Genomic DNA, 18,798 nt, shown 5'->3' with positions numbered 1-18,798 from the left:
TCCTACATTGTGTCTGTGACGCTCTGTAACACTTGTCCTCCTGGGCAGCACAGTGGCACAGCTGCTAAAGGTACTGCCTCGCACCACCAGAGACCCGGGTTCGATCCTGACCTCGGCTCGTGTCTGCACGTTCTCTCCGAGACCCACATCCCGAAGAGAATTCGGGAATTGGGGACAATTTTTAAGCTGGAAAGGGTGCAGAGAGGATGTACAAGGATATTGCCAGGACTCGAGGGTCTGGGCTACAGGGAGAGGTTGGCCAGGCTAGGATTCTATTCCTTGGAGCGCAGGAGGTTGAGGGGTGATCTTATGGAGGTGCATAGAAACATAGAAACATAGAAAATAGGTGCAGGAGGAGGTCATTTGGCCCTTCGAGCCAGCACCGCCATTCATTGTGATCATGGCTAATCATCCACAATCAGTAACCTGTGCCTGCCTTCTCCCCACATCCCTTGATTCTGCCAGCTCGAACTCTATCTAACTCATAACGCATAAGATAATGAGGGGAATAGATCTAACCCAAAGTGGAGGAATCAAGACCAGAGGACATAGGTTTATGGTGAGAGGGGAAAGATGTAGGAGGAACCTCCGTGACAACTTTTTCACACAAAGGGTGGTGGGTGTATGGAACGAGCTGCCAGAGGTAGTTGAAGCAGGTACCATTGCAACATTTAAAAGACAGTTGGACAGGTATATGGATAGGAAAGGTTTAGGGGGATATGGGCCAAACTTGTGTAGATAAGTTAATAAGGTCTCGGAGCAGAATTAGGCCCGGGGCGCGGGGCGGTGACGTCACCCTTTGTCCCTTATTTGGGAGTGAGGAAGTTGGCAACCCTATGGGTTACCCCTGATGGGGCATCTTGGGTTGGCATGGGCAAGTTGGGCCAAAGGGCCGGTTTCGTGCTGTATGACCCTCTGATTCCTTTTTCTCTTAACACTTTTCAAGCTAAGCACGAAGATGTCGCACAGAGGCGGTGGGTGCAGGGCCGGCTGAAATGTGACGGCTAAAGTGGTGATGTTTGTGGAATCACAATCCAGTATTGCTGGAACTTCACAAGGCGATAGTGGCAGAGAGGGCATCAGCTGAGGTTATCAGCAAGACATCAGGGCTGTCTGCACTGACAGCATTCACACACATAGACTCACTCCACTCCTCGCCCACAGTACGCTGGCAAATAACTAGCTGTTCAACATGGCATCTCCTCTAAAGAATAGAACGCTTCTAACGCTGTGTGTATGGTGTTAGTTCAGAATCACTTTCACACACACACACACACACACACACACACACACACACACACACACACACACACACACACACACACACACACACACACACACACACACACACACACACACACACACACACACACACACACACATACATTATCCCCCCCCCACACACACACACACACACACACACACACACACACACACACACACACACACACACACACACACACACACACACACACACACACACACACACACACACACACACACACACATACATTATCCCCCCCCCCCCCCACACACACACACACACACACACACACACACACACACACACACACACTCACATGTCCACACACACACATGTACACACACACCCGCGGACACACACAAGCTCACACGTACACACACCCGCGGACACACTCACGCTCACGCGTACACACACACACACGTACACACACACACATACACACACGCGCGTACACACACACACGTACACACACACACGTACACACACACGCTCACATGTACACACGCACCCACGGACACACACACGCTTACATGTACACACACACACGCACATGGACACACACACGTACACACGCGTGCTCATGCGCGCACACACAAACACACACACACGTGCGCGTACACACACACACACACAAACCGCCACATGCCGCCCTTAATTCCATGCAATCCCGTAACTGATGGGAATAGTGGGAGGTGGGGTTAATACAGAAGGGTGTGCGTTGGTCAGTATGGACCTCATGGGCCAAATGGCCTGTTTCGACATTGTTCGGTTCTTGTGACTCATGACCCTCACCTCTCTCTGTTCATCTGCAAACACAATGGACGCCCTTTAAACAAAGGTAGGCCATAGCAATGAAGAAGCTGTATATTGCACAACAGAGGCAAGGCACGCCAGAGAACGGCATATTAATCATATCAAGAATTTAACTATATTTTATTGTTTGAATGAAACAATAAATCATGCAGACTAAAAGGTGGGTCAGAAGTGTATTCAGAGGTCGATATTAATTGCACTGAAGTAGATCTAGTTTTTCATGTACTTAGTTTAGTTTAGTTATAGTTTAGTTTAGAGATACAGCCCTTCGGCCCATCGTGTCCGCGCTGACTAGCGATCCCCGCACACAAGTTCTATCCACCTACACTCACTAAGGACAATTTACATTTACACCAAGCCAATTAACCTATAAACCCGTACGTCTTTGGAGTGTGGGAGGAAACCGAAGATCTCGGAGAAAACCCACGCAAGTCAGGAGGACGCGTTAGAGGCAGGAAACATGTTCCCAATGTTGGGGGAGTCCAGAACCGGGAGCCGCAGTTTAAGAATAAGGGGTAGGCCATTTAGAACGGAGATGAGGAAAAACTTTTTCAGTCAGAGAGTTGTGAATCTGTGGAATTCTCTGCCTCAGAAGGCAGTGGAGGCCAATTCTCTGGATGCTTTCAAGAGAGAGCTAGATAGAGCTCTTAAAGGTAGTGGAGTCAGGGGGTATGGGGAGAAGGCAGGAACGGGGTACTGATTGTGAATGATCAGCTATGATCACAGTTAATGGCGGTGCTGGCTCGAAGGGCCGAATGGCCTACTCCTGCACCTATTGTCTATTGTCTATTGTCTATTGAGAACGCACCAACTCTACGCAACTCAACGCACGCAAACAGCGCCCGTAGTCAGGATCGAACCCCGGTCTCCGGCTCTTTAAGCGACTCTACCGCTGTGCCACCATGCACCCGTGTCTTTAGTGTAGTGGTACAACGTGGAAACAAGCCCTTCGGCCCACCGGGTCCACGCTCGACCAAGCCCAGTCACTATCCTACACACACTCGGGATAATTTACATTTTTTACCAAAGCCAATTAACCCACAAACCCGTACGTTTTCGGGATGTGGGAGGGGACGGGAACACCCGGAGAAAACCCTCGCAGGTCGTGGGATTAGCTGGAGTATGCACGTTCTCCCCGTGACTGTGTGGGTTTCCTCTGCGGGTTCCGGTTTCCTCCCATATCCCAAATGTGTACAGGTTTGTCGGTTTTAAATTTACAGACTCAGAATGGAGGAAAGGAGAAGGTGCAAACTCCACACAGACAGCACCCGTAGTCAGGATCAAACCCGGGACTCTGGCGCAGAAAGCCAGCAGCTTTACCAGCTGCGCCACTGAATTCATAACAACGCAGATAGACACAAAATGCTGGAGTAACTCAGCCAGACAGGCATCATCTCTGGAGAGAAGGAATAAGGCCATAAGTGGTAGTGGAAGTAGAATTAGGCCATTCGGCCCATCTAGTCTACTCCACCATTCAATCATGGCTGATCTATCTCTCCCTCCTAACCCCATTCTCCTGCCTTCTCCCCATAACCCCTGACACCCGTACTAATCAAGAATCTAACTATCTCTGCCTTAAAAATATCAACTGACTTGGCCTCCACAGCCTTCTGTGGTAAAGAATTCCACAGATTCACTACTCTCTGACTGAAGAAATTTCTCCTCATCTCCTTCCTAAAAGAACGTTCTCAGAAGGCAGTGGAGGCCAATTCTCTGAATGCATTCAAGAGAGAGCTAGATAGAGCTCTTAAGGATAGCGGAGTCAGGGGTATGGGGAGAAGGCAGGAACGGGGTACTGATTCAAGATTCAAGATTCAAGATTCAAGATAGCTTTATTGTCATCCAAATTGGACGAAATTCAGTCACCCACAGTCCAACAACAAAAGCATCAAAATAGGCATTAAAATTACACAACCCCCAAAACACACAAAAGAAACATCCATCAAGAAAACATCCATCACAGTGAGTCTCCTCCAGTCCTCTCCTCACTGTGATGGAAGGCCACAATGTCTTTTCCCTTCTCCTGCCGTCCTCTCCCGCAGTCAGGTTGTTGTGGTTGCAGGCCGCGCCGGACGGTCCGCAGCGGGCCGAGCCTAAGGCGAGTCGCAGCCGCTCCCGCAGCCTCCGAAGACGGCCGTCTCCGCCGATGATAAGTCCGATCCGGGGCGGGCGAACACACTGCTGCTGCCGCTGTTGCTGCACGTCGGGGCGGTCGTGGCTCCCGACATTGAAGCCCCCGCCCAGCAGAGAAATATCCCGCGGCCTATCTTAGGCCGCGCCGGACGGTGAAATGTCCGCGACCCAAGCCCCGCGATCCGGGGCGGGCGAACACGCTGCCGCTGCCGGAGCTCCTGATGTCGGCATCCACGCGGCCCGAGCCTAAGGCGAGTCGCAGCTGCTCCCGCAGCCTCCGGTGATGGTAAGTCCGGTCTGCGGGCTCTGCGAACCGGAGCCCTGGAGGCCGCCAGCTCCAGGAGTTGGGCGATGGTTGGGCCGCAGCAGGAACGGAGACACGGCCCAGAAAACAAAGGTCGGGTCTCCGTTCGGAAGGGACACATATTTACAATTTTACAGTTCCCCCCCTCCCCCCCACATACACACATAGTACACAAACACAAAAACACGACATCACATCGACAATTAAGACAAAAAAACAACAAAAACACAAAGACAAATGGAGCGCAGGTAAGCCGCAGCTGCTATGGCAGCGCCGCCATTTTTACGATTGAGAATGATCAGCCACGATCACATTGAATGGCAGTGCTGGCTCGAAGGGCCGAATGGCCTCCTCCTGCACCTATTGTCTATTGTCTATTGTCTATAAATCTGAGGCTATGACCTCTAGTCCTAGACTCTCCCACTAGTGGAAAACGTGGAATGGGTGACGTTTCGAGTCGAGACCCTTCTTCAGACTAACAACTTACTGCACAAACAACATTTCTCCCCATCTCATCCCCGATTATTTGCCATTCCCTTTGAAGGCAGTGAAACTTGAATTCCTGTGTAGGAAGGAACTGCAGATGCCGGTTTCAATCGAAGAACTTGCCATAGAGGGAGTACAGAGAAGGTTCACCAGATTGATTCCTGGGATGGCAGGACTTTCATATGAAGAAAGACTGGAGCCAGCGCTGCCGTCGCAGCTGCGGCTTGCCTGCAGTCCGTCTGTCTTTTGTGTTTTTTGTTGTTTTTGTCTGAATTGTAGTTTAATATGATGTAGTGTTTGTATGTTATGTTTTGGGGGGGGGGGTGGGAGGGAACGGGAACTGTAACATTCTCTCTCCAGAACGGAGACGTGACCTTTGTTCTGTGTCGTGTCTCCGTTCCCGTTGCGGCCTACCACCGGCCATTCACCTGGGGCTCTGGTTCGCAGAGCCCGCGGCGCGGACTCACCACCTGCGGCGCTGGCTGCCTGCGGATGCTGCGGGCGCGGCTGCGACTCGTCTCCGGAGGCTCCGGCGCGGGCCGCGTGGACGTCGGAAGCCCGCAGGCCCCTGGATGGGGGCCGACATCGGGAGCTCCGGCAGCGGCAGAGGCAGCGTGTTCGCCCGCCCCGAATCGCGGGGCTTGGGTCGGCCCGCCACGGACCTTTCACCGTCCGGCGCGGCCTGAAATAGGCCGTGGACCTTTCACCGCCCAGCGGCGGCTTCAATATCGGGAGCCCCGACCGCCCCGACGTGGCAAATCCAACAGCCTGACCGCGGGACAAGACGGCAGGGAAGAGAAAAAGACATTGTGGCCTTCCATCACAGTGAGGAGGGACTGGAGGAGACTCACTGTGATGGATGTTTCTTTTTGTTTGGTGTTAGTTGTGATTGTATGTGTTATTGCATTTTTATTGATTAATCTTATTGGTCTTATTGTTCAACTGCGGGTAATGATTCATTTTACTACACATTTATGTGTATGCAACAAATAAACGACTATTGACTATTGACTATTGGATAGACTCGGCTTGTACTCGCTGGAATTTAGAAGATTGAGGGGGGATCTTATAGAAACTTACAAAATTCTTAAGGGGTTGGACAGGCTGGATGCGGGAAGATTGTTCCCGATGTTGGGGAAGTCCAGAACAAGGGGTCACAGTTTAAGGATCAGGGGGAAGTCTTTTAGGACCGAGATGAGAACGTTTTTTTTCACACAGAGTGGTGAATCTGTGGAATTCTCTGTCACAGAAGGTAGTTGAGGCCAGTTCATTGGCTATATTTAAGAGGGAGTTAGATGTGGCCCTTGTGGCTAAAGGGATAAGGGGGTATGGAGAGAAGGCAGGTACGGGATACTGAGTTGGATGATCAGCCATGATCATATTGAATGGCAGGCTCGAAGGGCCGAATGGCCTACTCCTGCACCTATTTTCTATGTTTCTATGGCAGACTCAAAATGCTGGAGTAACTCAGGGGGACAGGCGGCATCTCTAGAGAGAAGGAATGGGTGACGTTTCTGGTCGAGACCCTTCTTCAATCAGAGCCCTTCTTCAGAAGAAGGGTCTCAACTCGAAATGTCACCCATTCCATCGGTCCTGTATGCTGCCCGTCCCGCCGAGTTACTCCAGCTTTTTTGTGTCTAAACTACTTGATTTCCTATCAGGTTTCCAAGCGAAAATAGACAAATGAATTTATCTCAAATTAAATCAGAATGGAAGAAGCAGAGTAATTGGCAACCACCAGAACGCATGACAATCAAAGGGTAGATGCAGTGAGCAGGGTCCCAAAGGTTTTCATTTATTTTTCCAGTGATTTGTGAATATGGAGAGATTTCTTTAGTAAATAGCGTTGGGACTCACTGGGGAACTAGTCTTGCAGCTTCTGCATTCAACATAACACGCCTTGTTTTCAGATTTCACCTCTTTGAGCCATTCTCGGTCAATTTACAATGAGCTGCCTGCCGTCTCCATTTTGTGTCAATTTTAAACCGGGGCAATCCTTTTGAAACGTGTCGGGATTAAAATTTACCGATGCAAAATGACAAAGCGGCCAGTGTAGAAGTCAAACACTGCTTGCATTTCATTCAGTGCGTAGGGGAGGAACTGCAGATGCCGGTTTACACCGAGGATGGACACAAAGTGCTGGAGTAACTCAGCGGGGGATAGGCAGCATCTCTGGAGAAAAAGGAATGGGTGATGTAACCTTCGTCAGACTCCAGTGCACAGACCTGACGACAAGATCCTCTGGGACGCGAGGCAGCGTGAAGTGCAGACTTCACCAAAGGGCAGCACAAGAATGCAACGGTAGAGTTGCTGTCTTACAGCGCCAGAGACCCGGGTGCTGTGTGTACAGAGTTTGTACGATCTCCTCGTGAGCTGCGTGGGTTTTCTCCGGGGGCTCCAGTTTCCTCCCACACTCCAGAACTGAGATGAGGAAAAACTTTTTCAGTCAGAGAGTTGTGAATCTGTGGAATTCTCTGCCTCAGAAGGCAGTGGAGGCCAATTCTCTGAATGCATTCAAGAGAGAGCTGGATAGAGCTCTTAAGGATAGCGGAGTCAGGGGGTATGGGGAGAAGGCAGGAACGGGGTACTGAGGAGTTGAGTATAGGAGCAAAGAGGTCCTTCTGCAGTTGTACAGGGCCCTAGTGAGACTGCACCTGGAGTACTGTGTGCAGTTTTGGTCTCCAAATTTGAGGAAGGATATTCTTGCTATTGAGGGCGTGCAGCGTAGGTTTACTAGGTTAATTCCCGGAATGGCGGGACTGTCCTATGTTGAAAGACAGGAGCGGCTAGGCTTGTATACGCTGGAATTTAGAAGGATGAGAGGGGATCTTATCGAAACATATAAGATTATTAAGGGGTTGGACACGTTAGAGGTAGGAAACATGTTCCCAATGTTGGGGGAGTCCAGAACCAGGGGCCAGAGTTTAAGAATAAGGGGTAGGCCATTTAGAACGGAGATGAGGAAAATCTTTTTCAGTCAGAGAGTTGTAAATCTGTGGAATTCTCTGCCTCAGAAGGCAGTGGAGGCCAATTCTCTGAATGCATTCAAGAGAGAGCTAGATAGAGCTCTTAAGGATAGCGGAGTCAGGGGGTATGGGGAGAAGGCAGGAACGGGGTACTGATTGAGAATGATCAGCCATGATCACATTGAATTTGTCTATAGAAGTCAAACTGCTTGCATTCATTCGGTGTGTAGGGAGGAACTGCAGATGCAGGTTTACACAGAAGATACACATACAATGCTGAGGTAACTCAGCGGGTCAGGCAGCGTCTCTGGAGAGAAGGAATGGATGATGTTTCAGATAATTCACTATTCACTGTGTAATGTAGGTCCTGCCCTGATTTGACTTCCTAAAATGCAATTCCTCGCTTTTGTTTGGAACGTGCCCAACTCAACTACAGATTAGCACTTGCATGGGCCCAGGGAACAAAAGGAACCAGGTGCCAGATATATCTGGGAGGTGTTACTGTTGTCTTCTGAAGAAAGCAGGAAGGAGCCCAGTGCAGGGTCATTGTGACCTGACCCGTATTGAAGGCATGCCGGAGCACAACACGCGAAGGAGGCCAAGCTGAGTCACTCGAAGCCTCCCTTGGTCACTAGAGATACTGAGGCTCCACAGTTGCTCCATAACCCTGTTCGTGACTGCTCCCTCATAGAGGCAGAGTCATAGAGCCATACAGGCCCTCCGGCCCAACTTGTCCACACCGTCCAACATGTCCCATCCACACTAGACCCACCTGCCTGCATTTGGCCCTCATCCCTCTAAACCTGTCCTATCCATGTACCTAAAAATAGACACAAAAGGCTGGAGTAACTCAGCAGGACAGGCAGTATACAATAGACAATAGGTGCAGGAGGAGGCCATTCGGCCCTTCGAGCCAGCACCGCCTTTCAGAATAGACAATAGGTGCAGGAGGAGGCCATTCGGCCCTTCGAGCCAGCACCGCCATTCAATGTGATCATGGCTGATCATTCTCAATCAGTACCCCGTTCCTGCCCTCTCCCCATACCCCCTGACTCCGCTATCTTTAAGAGCTCTATCTAGCTCTCTCTTGAAAGCATTTAGAGAATTGGCCTCCACTGCCTTCTGAGGCAGAGAATTCCACAGATTTTCAACTCTCTGACTGAAAACGTTTTTCCTCATCTCAGTTCTAAATGGCCTACCCCTTATTCTTAAACTGTGGCCCCTGGTTCTGGACTCCCCCAACATTGGGAACATGTTTCCTGCCTCTAACGTGTCCAATCCCCTATTAATCTTATATGTTTCAATAAGATCCCCTCTCATCCTTCTAAATTCCAGCGAATACAAGTCTAGTCTTAAAACCCATCACGTTTCGTTTTACTAGTGCAGGGATACAGCACGGAAACAGGCCCTTTGGCCCAAGACCGCTCTGACCAGCGATCCCCGTAACACTATCACTGCTCTACACGCACTGGGGATAATTTTACACTTATACCAAGCCAATTAACCTACAAACCTGCACGTCTTTGGAGTGTGGGAGGAAACCGAAAGATCTCGGAGAAAACCCAGGCAGGTCACGGGGAGAACGTACAAACTCCGTACAGACAGCACCCATAGTCAGGATCGAACCCGGGTCTCTGGTGCTGTGAGGCAGCAACTCTACCTCTGCGCCACCGTGTCGACTGATCTCCGGTTGAGTTGGGGTTTCAATCACAATGGAATTTAAAGCAGGTAAGTGCGAGGTGTTGCATTTTTAGGAAGTCAAATCAGGGCAGGACCTTCACAGTGAATGGCCAGGACTCTGGGGTGAGTTGGGGCAAATGTTTCTATGCTGTATGACTCCATGACTTAGAGCATCGAACAGTACAGCACAGGAACAGGCCCTTCAGCCCACAGTGTCCCTGCCGAACATAAAGTCATTAAAGGGATCCGTGATCCTCCATCTCAGTGCGCCAATCTAAAAAGACTCTTAACATCAAGGGTGCCGGAAAAATCGGTGGTGGACCTGTGTATTTTTGGTTCTGAATAAGTTTATTTTTGGGAAAAAAATAAGTCGTGCCCAACAGAGTATCAAGGGCATGTCCTCCTCTCCGGATTACAAAGGAAAATAAACCAAGCTAACCTAATATCACCTACGGAGGACTAAGAAAAAGATTGCAGGTAGCTGCAAGACTAATAACTGTAGGAAAGAAACTGCAGATACTGGTTTAAATCGAAGGTAGACACACAATGCTGGAGTAACTCAGCGGGTCAGGCAGCATCTCGGGAGAGAAGGAATGGGTGACGTTTCGGGTCGAGACCCTTCTTCAGACTTATGTCCGGGGAGGGAGCGGGACAAAGATGTCGGAGACAGGAAGACTAGTGGGAGAACTGGGAAGGGGGAGGGTAAAGAGAGGGAAAGCAGGGACTATTTGAAGTTGGAGAAGTAAATGTTCATACCGCTGGGGTGTAAACTACCCAAGCGAAATGTGAGGTGCTGTTCCTCCAATTTGCGCTGGGCCTCACTCTGACAATGGAGGAGGCCCAGGACAGAAAGGTCAGATTGGGAATGGGAGGGGGAGTTGAAGTGCTGTGCCACAGGGAGATCAGGTAGGTTAAGGCAGACTGAGCGGAGGTGTTCAGCGAAACAATTGCCGAGCCTGCACTTGGTCTTGCCGATGTAGGGTTGACAACTGGAACAGCGGCTAATTAGTTGCTAATAAGACTAATAAGGTTGGCGGAGCAAGGGATTTTAACTTTCCCAATCGAGACTGGCACTGTCATAAGCTCAGTACTGATAGGAGCATAATTAGGCCGTTTGGCCCATCAAGTCTACTCCGCCATTCAATCATGGCTGATCTATCTCTCTCTCTCTCTCCTAACCCCATTCTCCTGCCTTCCAACCCCTGACACCCGTACTAATCAAGAATCTATCTATCTCTACCTTAAAATTATCCATTGACTTGGCCTCCACAGTCTTCTGTGGCAATGAATTCCACAGATTCACCACCCTCTGACTAATGGAATTTCTCCTCATCTTCTTCCTAAAGGAACGTCCTCTAATTCTGAGGCTGTGACCTCTGGCCCTAGACTGTCACCGGTGAAATTTAATCATAGAATCACGTGTGTTCAGGAAAGTTTCCTCAGGCAATAAGTAGAGGGCCCGACACAGGAGAAGGTAAAGCTTGATCTATTCTTCGTAACTTGGGTAAGGCTGAACTGTCCATGGGCGAGCCGTATGGGACCAGCGACCACTGTTCTATTGGCTTTAAAATAGTTATGGATAAAGATGCGGCACGGTGGCGCGGCGGTAGAGTTGCTGCCTCACAGCGCCAGAGACCCGGGTTCGATCCCGACTACGGGTGCTGTCTGTGGGGAGTTTGTACGTTCTCCCCGTGACCTGCGTGGGTTTTCTCCGGGTGCTCCGGTTTCCTCCCACACCCCAAATATGTACGGGTTTGTAGGTTAATTGGCTTGGTACACATGTAAATTGTCCCTAGTGTGTGGAGGATAGTGTTAGTGTGTGATGATCACTGGTCGGTGCAGACTCGGTGGGCCGAAGGGCCGGTTTCCGCGGAGTATCTCTAAACGAAACTAAACTAAAAGTAGCCTGACAGTCAACAAAAATACGCAGCCAGCCAGCATCTGTAGTCTTATGTCTCTGACGGTCAGCAAGTTTATTAAACTCAATAGATCAGTGGTTCAGTCACGGTATCGTTCTTCAGTGTTTATCGATAAGGACAGTTATGTGCTTTTTAGTGTCGACCAAAGTATCTGAATCTTTCTTCCTACTTATTAATTATTCAACAATGCATGTACCTTATTACAGCGCCCAGTAAATACCAGTCAATAAACAATAACCAAAGCACTGGCAGGAAATGATCTGAAGACCATTGCTTTTCAAACGGGAAAATTATTAATGGGAGCGTGCGGGGGGGGGGGGGGGGGGGGGGAAGAGGGACTGGGGGGGAGAGGGACAGGGGGGGAAGAGGGACTGGGGGGGAGAGGGACGGGGGGGAGAGGGACAGGGGGGGAGAGGGACAGGGGGGGAGAGGGACAGGGGGGGAGAGGGACAGGGGGGGAAGAGGGACTGGGGGGGAGAGGGACGGGGGGGAGAGGGACAGGGGGGGAGAGGGACAGGGGGGGGAGAGGGACAGGGGGGGAGAGGGACAGGGGGGGGAGAGGGACGGGGGGGGAGAAGAGGGACTGGGGGGGGAGAGGGGCGGGGGGGAAGAGGGACGGGGGGTAGAAGAGCGGCGGGGGGTTAAGAGGAACAGGGGGAAGAGGGACGGGGGAAGAGGGACGGGGGGTAGAAGAGGGGCGGGGGGGGAGAAGGGCGGGGGGGAAGAGGGACGGGGGGGAGGGGGGCGGGGGGGAAGAGGGACGGGGGGTAAAAGAGGGGCGGGGGGTTAAGAGGAACAGGGGGAAGAGGGACGGGGGGAAGAGGGACGGGGGGGGGGAAATAGGGACAGGGAGGGGGACACAAAGTCCGCCTTCGACCGGTGTTGGAGGCATTAACCCGGTTCCCCCTCCTCTACCAGCCCTTGCTCCTCAAGTCCGACGTCCCCAGCAGCTCCTTCGTGGTTCTGCCGACCGACAGACGAGCCTTCGGGTCATCCGTGCGGAGACCGCGGCACCTTGGGTAGACCCGCCATGGGTCTGAAGGAGGGTCACGACCAGAAACGTCACCCATTCCTTCTCTCCAGAGATGCTGCCTGACCCGCTGAGTGACTCCAGCATGTCGTGTCTGTCTAGACAATAGCCCACAGGTGCAGGAGGAGGCCATTCGGCCCTTCGAGCCAGCACCACCATTCAATGTGATCATGGCTGATCATTCTCAATCAGTACCCCGTTCCTGCCTTCTCCCCATACCCCCTGACTCCGCTATCCTTAAGAGCTCTATCCAGCTCTCTCTTGAATACATTCAGAGAATTGGCCTCCATTGCCTTCTGAGGCAGAGAATTCCACAGATTCACAACTCTCTGACTGAAAACGTTTTTCCTCGTCTCAGTTCTAAATGGCCTACCCCTTATTGTTAAACTGTGTCCCCTTGTTCTGGACTCCCCCAACATTGGGAACATGTTTCCTGCCTCTAACGTGTCCAACCCCTTAATAGAATTTTTGGTAGACACCGGAGCCATCGTCAGCATAGTGCAGCCAACCGACCTCGAAACCAGATCGGGTAAGACAGGTCCCACCCTCATCGCGGTTAACGGCAGCCCAATTCGCACTTTCGGCACACGGAAGATGTCCCTTGCGTTAGGCCTCCGCACGTACGAATGGCCATTCATCATAGCCGACGTCAAACAAGCGATCCTGGGCGCAGATTTTCTCTGGGCTTTTTCACTGGTTCCTGATGTCCGCGGTAACGACCTCCGACCCGCTGCTGAAGACGAGCACATCGCTCCGGCAATCGCCTCCTCGCCCAGCCCTACTGTCCAGGCCGTCGTCGCGGCCCCCGACTCGTATGCTGCGATTCTGGCAGAGTTCCCAGAGCTGCTCGTCCAACGTTTTGACGCACCTTCCGCTAAGCACGGTGTGGTCCATCACATCCGCACCGAAGGCCCTCCCGTTTTCGCTCGGGCCAGGAGACTACCGCCAGACAAACTGGTGGTGGCACGGGCGGAGTTCAGGAAGATGGAGGAAATGGGAATTGTTCGTCAGTCTGACAGCCCGTGGGCCTCGCGGTTACACATGGTCTCCAAGGCATCTGGGGGGTGGAGGCCATGTGGCGATTATCGGCGTCTCAATGCTGTCACCACGGCTGATCGCTACCCCATACCGCACCTACAGGACTTTTCATCTGGACTGGAAGGAGCGGTGGTGTTTTCCAAAATCGATTTGGTGCGAGGATACCATCAGATTCCGGTGCGACCGGAGGACATACAAAAAACTGCAACTATTACTCCGTTCGGGTTGTTTGAATGGTTGCGTATGCCCTTCGGTTTAAAGAACGCGGCACAGGCTTTCCAGCGACTGATGGACCGCGTGGGCAGGGGTTTACCCTTTGTGTTTATTTATTTAGACGACATCCTGGTAGCCAGCCCCTCAGTGCAAGAACACCAGGCCCATTTGCGGACCGTGTTCCAGCGGCTCCAAGACCACGGGCTCATTATTCAACCCTCCAAATGTCAATTCGGCCTGCCTGCGCTCGATTTTCTAGGACACAGAATTACCCCTGCCGGCGCTGTCCCTTTGCCAGAGAAGGTGGAGGCTATCCGGGCTTTCCCCAGGCCCACCACAGTAAAAGGGCTACAGGAGTTCGTAGGCATGGTTAATTTCTACCATAGATTCGTTCCGGCAGCGGCGCGAGTCATGCGCCCACTTTTCCAATGCCTTGCAGGTAATCCGGTAGAGTTGTTGTGGTCCCCGACCGCAGAGTCGGCTTTTACGGCAGCTAAGGCAGCCTTGGCAGACGCCACCATGTTGGTCCATCCGAGCCCCTCCGCCCCCACGGCCCTGACGGTTGACGCCTCTGACGTGGCGGTGGGCTGGGTTCTGGAGCAGCAGGTTGGTGGCCGTTGACAGCCTTTAGCGTTTTTCAGCCGGCAACTAAATTCGGCCGAGCTGAAATATAGCGCATTTGACCGAGAGCTTCTAGCTCTCCATTTAGCTGTCCGTCATTTCAGGTATTTCCTCGAGGGCCGCCCATTTGTGGCATTTACGGACCACAAGCCATTAACATTTGCTTTTTTGAAATTGTCTGACCCATGGTCGGCCCGCCAGCAGCGGCATCTAACTGCTATCTCCGAATTTACCACAGATGTCCGTCATATCGCGGGTAAGCTTAATGCCGTGGCTGACGCCCTGTCTAGACCTGCTTTTCCCCCTATTTCGGCGGTGGACTGCGAAGTGGATCCCCAGGAGCTCGCGGAGGCACAGCTCCTGGCGGATACCGTTTCGACGTACCAGTCCACCACTTCGGGATTGAAGTTGGCCCAGGTAGCTTGTGGGTCGGAGGGCACGAAAGTCTGGTGCGATGTTTCTCTTCCTCGCCCCAGGCCGGTAGTACCGCCCTCCCTTCAGCGCCGGGTTTTCGATGCCATTCATGGGCTGGCGCACCCGTCCATCCGCTCCACCTCTGCCTTGGTGGCAGCGAGGTTTGTCTGGCATGGCCTGCGGAAACAGGTAGCGGGGTGGGCACGTTCCTGCGTGCCCTGTCAGACCGCTAAGGTCCAGCGCCACGTCCAGCCCCCCGTACAGGATTTCGAAGTCCCGGCTTTTCGTTTTTTCCACATCCACGTGGATTTGGTCGGGCCTTTGCCTTCCTCCCGGGGCTACACCCACCTCCTCACGGTGGTGGATCGGTTCACCCGGTGGCCGGAGGCTTTCCCATTGTTTGATATCTCGTCAGCGTCTTGTGCTAGGACTTTGGCCCTTCATTGGGTAGCTCGTTTCGGGGTCCCGGCAGTTATCACAACTGACAGAGGACCACAGTTCACTTCGTCCCTCTGGGCCGCGCTGGCGGAACTGTACGGGTCCAAATTGCAACCCACAACTGCATATCACCCCCAGGCAAATGGACTCGTAGAAAGGTTCCACCGCCAACTTAAGGCGTCCCTCTGTGCAAGGCTTGAAGGCCCGGACTGGGTAGACCAACTCCCTTGGGTTCTGTTGGGCATCCGGACGGCTCCTAAGCCAGATCTTGGTGCGTCGTCCGCAGAGCTGGTATATGGCTCGACCCTTCGAGTACCTGGAGATCTGTTTCCGGACACTTCAGCCCTGCTCCCTACAGTCCCATCAGCGTTAGCAGCTCTCCGGGAACGGGTGGGCTCCCTGGCTCCAGTGCCGACTTCACGTCATGGGTGTCCCATGGTACATGAACCGTCTTCCCTGAAGGACTGTGAGTTTGTTTTTTTGTGTAAAGATGCCCATCGCGCCCCGTTGCAGAGGGTCTATCAAGGGCCGTTTCGGGTTTTACGTAAGGGAACGGCTACTTTCACCTTAGACATGGGCGGCAAGAGTGAACTCGTCTCGGTGTCCCGGCTCAAACCTGCCCATTTGGACCCGGATCAACCAGTCCTGGTCGGTCAAACCCCTAGAAGAGGCCGACCTCCGTTAGTTCCGCCCAGTCCACAAACCCCCATTCCGACAGTTCCTCCGGGACCCCCAGTTTCGGCAGTTCCCCTAGGACCCCCCGTTTCGGCAGTTCCTCCAGGACCCCCCGTTCCGGTAGTTCCTCCAGAAACTCCCGTTCCGGCTGTTCCACCAAGTCCGGAACCTCCGGCTCCTGTGGTTCAGGCTGTCCCTCTCCGTACTCGTTATGGTCGCGAAATCCGGCTCCCTGCTAGGTTCCGCACCTCGGGTTCTGGGGGGGGTCATGTAGCGACCATAGAGAATGGTCCAGGTCGTCGAACCCTCGGATTGGCCAGCGAGGTCACGTGGGAACGCGACCATGGGGATTGGTCCAGGAAACGACATCGCTGATTGGCCAGCGATGTCAGGTGCGCGTTTGGCGCCCGATTGAGTCAGTTCGGCGAAGTCTTCAAGGAAGACAGTAAGTTTATATTGGTTGTCCTGTAACTTGTTGTTTTGACTCTGTATTCGTGTATTGCGGCTGCAATAAACTTCGTCTACAACTAGCAAGTTTCGGACTCGCCATACTACCCCTTATTCTTAAACTGTGGCCCCTGGTTCTGGACTCCCCCAACATTGGGAACATGTTTCCTGCCTCTAACGTGTCCAACCCCTTAATAATCTTATACGTTTCGATAAGATCCCCTCTCATCCTTCTAAATTCAAGTGTATACAAGCCTAGCCGCTCCTGTCTTTCAACATAGTGTAGTTTAGTTTAGAGACACAGCATGGAAACAGGCCTTTCGGCCCTCCAAGCCCGCACCGATCCCCGCACTTTCAATGCTACCCTACACACACTAGGAACAATTTAGATTTATTCCAAAGCCAATTAATCTACAAACCTGCACGTCTTTGGAGCGTGGGAGGAAACGGAAGATCCCGGAGAAAACCCACGCAGGTCACGGGGAGAACGTACAAACTCCGTACAGACGGCACCCGTAGTCAGGATGGAACTCGGGTCTCTGGCGCTGTGAGGCAGCAACTCTACCGCTGCGCCACCGTGCCACCCACGCCCATGTGGTTTTCCGATACCAGGAAAGGTTTGAAAAGGAAACAGCTTCACTCTATTCCCGGCCTCGATCTTTAGTGCTAGAGGATTTATTGAACCAGGCTACTGGAAATACAATGTGGTTGGTTGTGGTAATATTCAATATCCTCCTCACCCTTTATCGAGAGCTTTACTGATATCAATTACAGTGTGGAAGTTAGCGGGCAGGAGTTTTCTGAAGGCCGCTTAATTTTTTTGAGATCAACTTTTTTTTAAAATTTAAAGTCTCACATATTTAAAATCAGGCCATTATGGAACGATTACAGCAGGGGAAAGTTTAATTTATACAGAGTACAGAGCTTTATTTGTCATTCGGTACCGAGGTACCGAACGAAATTACATAGCAGTCACACAAAAAAAAGAACACAAGACACATGACCCCAACACAAACGTCCATCACAGTGAATCCAAACACCCCCTCACTGTGATGGAGGCAACAAAACTTCCACTCTCTTCCCCACGCCCACGGACGGACAGCTCGTCCCCGACCGACCCGCACAGTCCCCGCAAGGGGATGGAAGTCCCCGCGGCCGAGCCGTACCGGGCGCTGAAACGTCCCGTGGCCGAGCCGGGCGATGGAAGGTCCCGCGGCCGAGCCGTACCGGGTGCTGAAACGTCCCGTGGCCGAGCCGGGCGATGGAAGGTCCCGCGGCCGTACCGTGCGCTGCTAAGTCCCGCGGCCGAGCCGCACCGGGCGATGTTAGGTCCCGCGGCCGAGCCGCACCGGGCGATGTAAAGTCCCGAGGTACAGTGAAAAGCCTTTTGTTGCCTGCTATCCAGACGGCAGCAAGACTGTGCCAGATTACACTCAAGCCATCCACAGTGTACAGATACAGGATAAAGGGAGTAACGTTTACATAAAGTCCAGTAAAGCCCGATTAAAGACAGTCTGAGGTTCTCCCATGAGGTGGATGGTAGGTCAGGACTGCTCTCTAGTTAGCGATAGGATGGTTCATTTGCCTGATAAAAGCAAGTGAACCACCCTAGAGTGGTGCAGCGGTAGAGTTGCTGCCTCACAGCGCCAGAGACCCGGGTTCAATCCTGACCAAGGGTGCCGTCCGTACCACGTTTACACGTTCTCCCATACACTGTATACACTGGAACTTAGAAGGATGAGAGGAGATCTTATCGAAACGTATAAGATTATTAAGGGGTTGGACACGTTAGAGGCAGGAAACATGTTCCCAATGTTGGGGGAGTCCAGAACAAGGGGCCACAGTTTAAGAATAAGGGGTAGGCCATTTAGAACTGAGATGAGGAAAAACTTTTTCAGTCAGAGAGTTGTGAATCTGTGGAATTCTCTGCCTCAGAAGGCAGTGGAGGCCAATTCTCTGAATGCATTCAAGAGAGAGCTAGATAGAGCTCTTTAGCGGAGTCAGGGGGTATGGGGAGAAGGCAGGAACGGGGCACTGATTGAGAATGATCAGCCATGATCACTTTGAATGGCGGTGCTGGCTCAAAGGGCCGAATGGCCTCCTCCTGCACCTATTGTCTATTGTCCCCGTGACCTGCATGTGTTTTCTACAGGTGCCCCGGTTTTCTCCCACACTCCAAAGACGTGCAGATTTGTAGGTTAACTGGCTTCTGTAAGTAGTATAATTGTCCCTTGTGTGTAAGATAGTGCTAGTGTACTGGTAGTGTACCTGATAGTGCTAGTGCACTGATCACTGATCGGCGCGGACTCGGTGGACCGCAGAGCCTGTTTCCACATTGTTTCTCTAAAGTCTAAATC

Source organism: Rhinoraja longicauda, chromosome 5 (genome assembly GCF_053455715.1).
Source record: "Rhinoraja longicauda isolate Sanriku21f chromosome 5, sRhiLon1.1, whole genome shotgun sequence".
NCBI classification, from domain to species: domain Eukaryota; kingdom Metazoa; phylum Chordata; class Chondrichthyes; order Rajiformes; family Arhynchobatidae; genus Rhinoraja; species Rhinoraja longicauda.
This window is presented reverse-complemented; position numbering follows the sequence as displayed.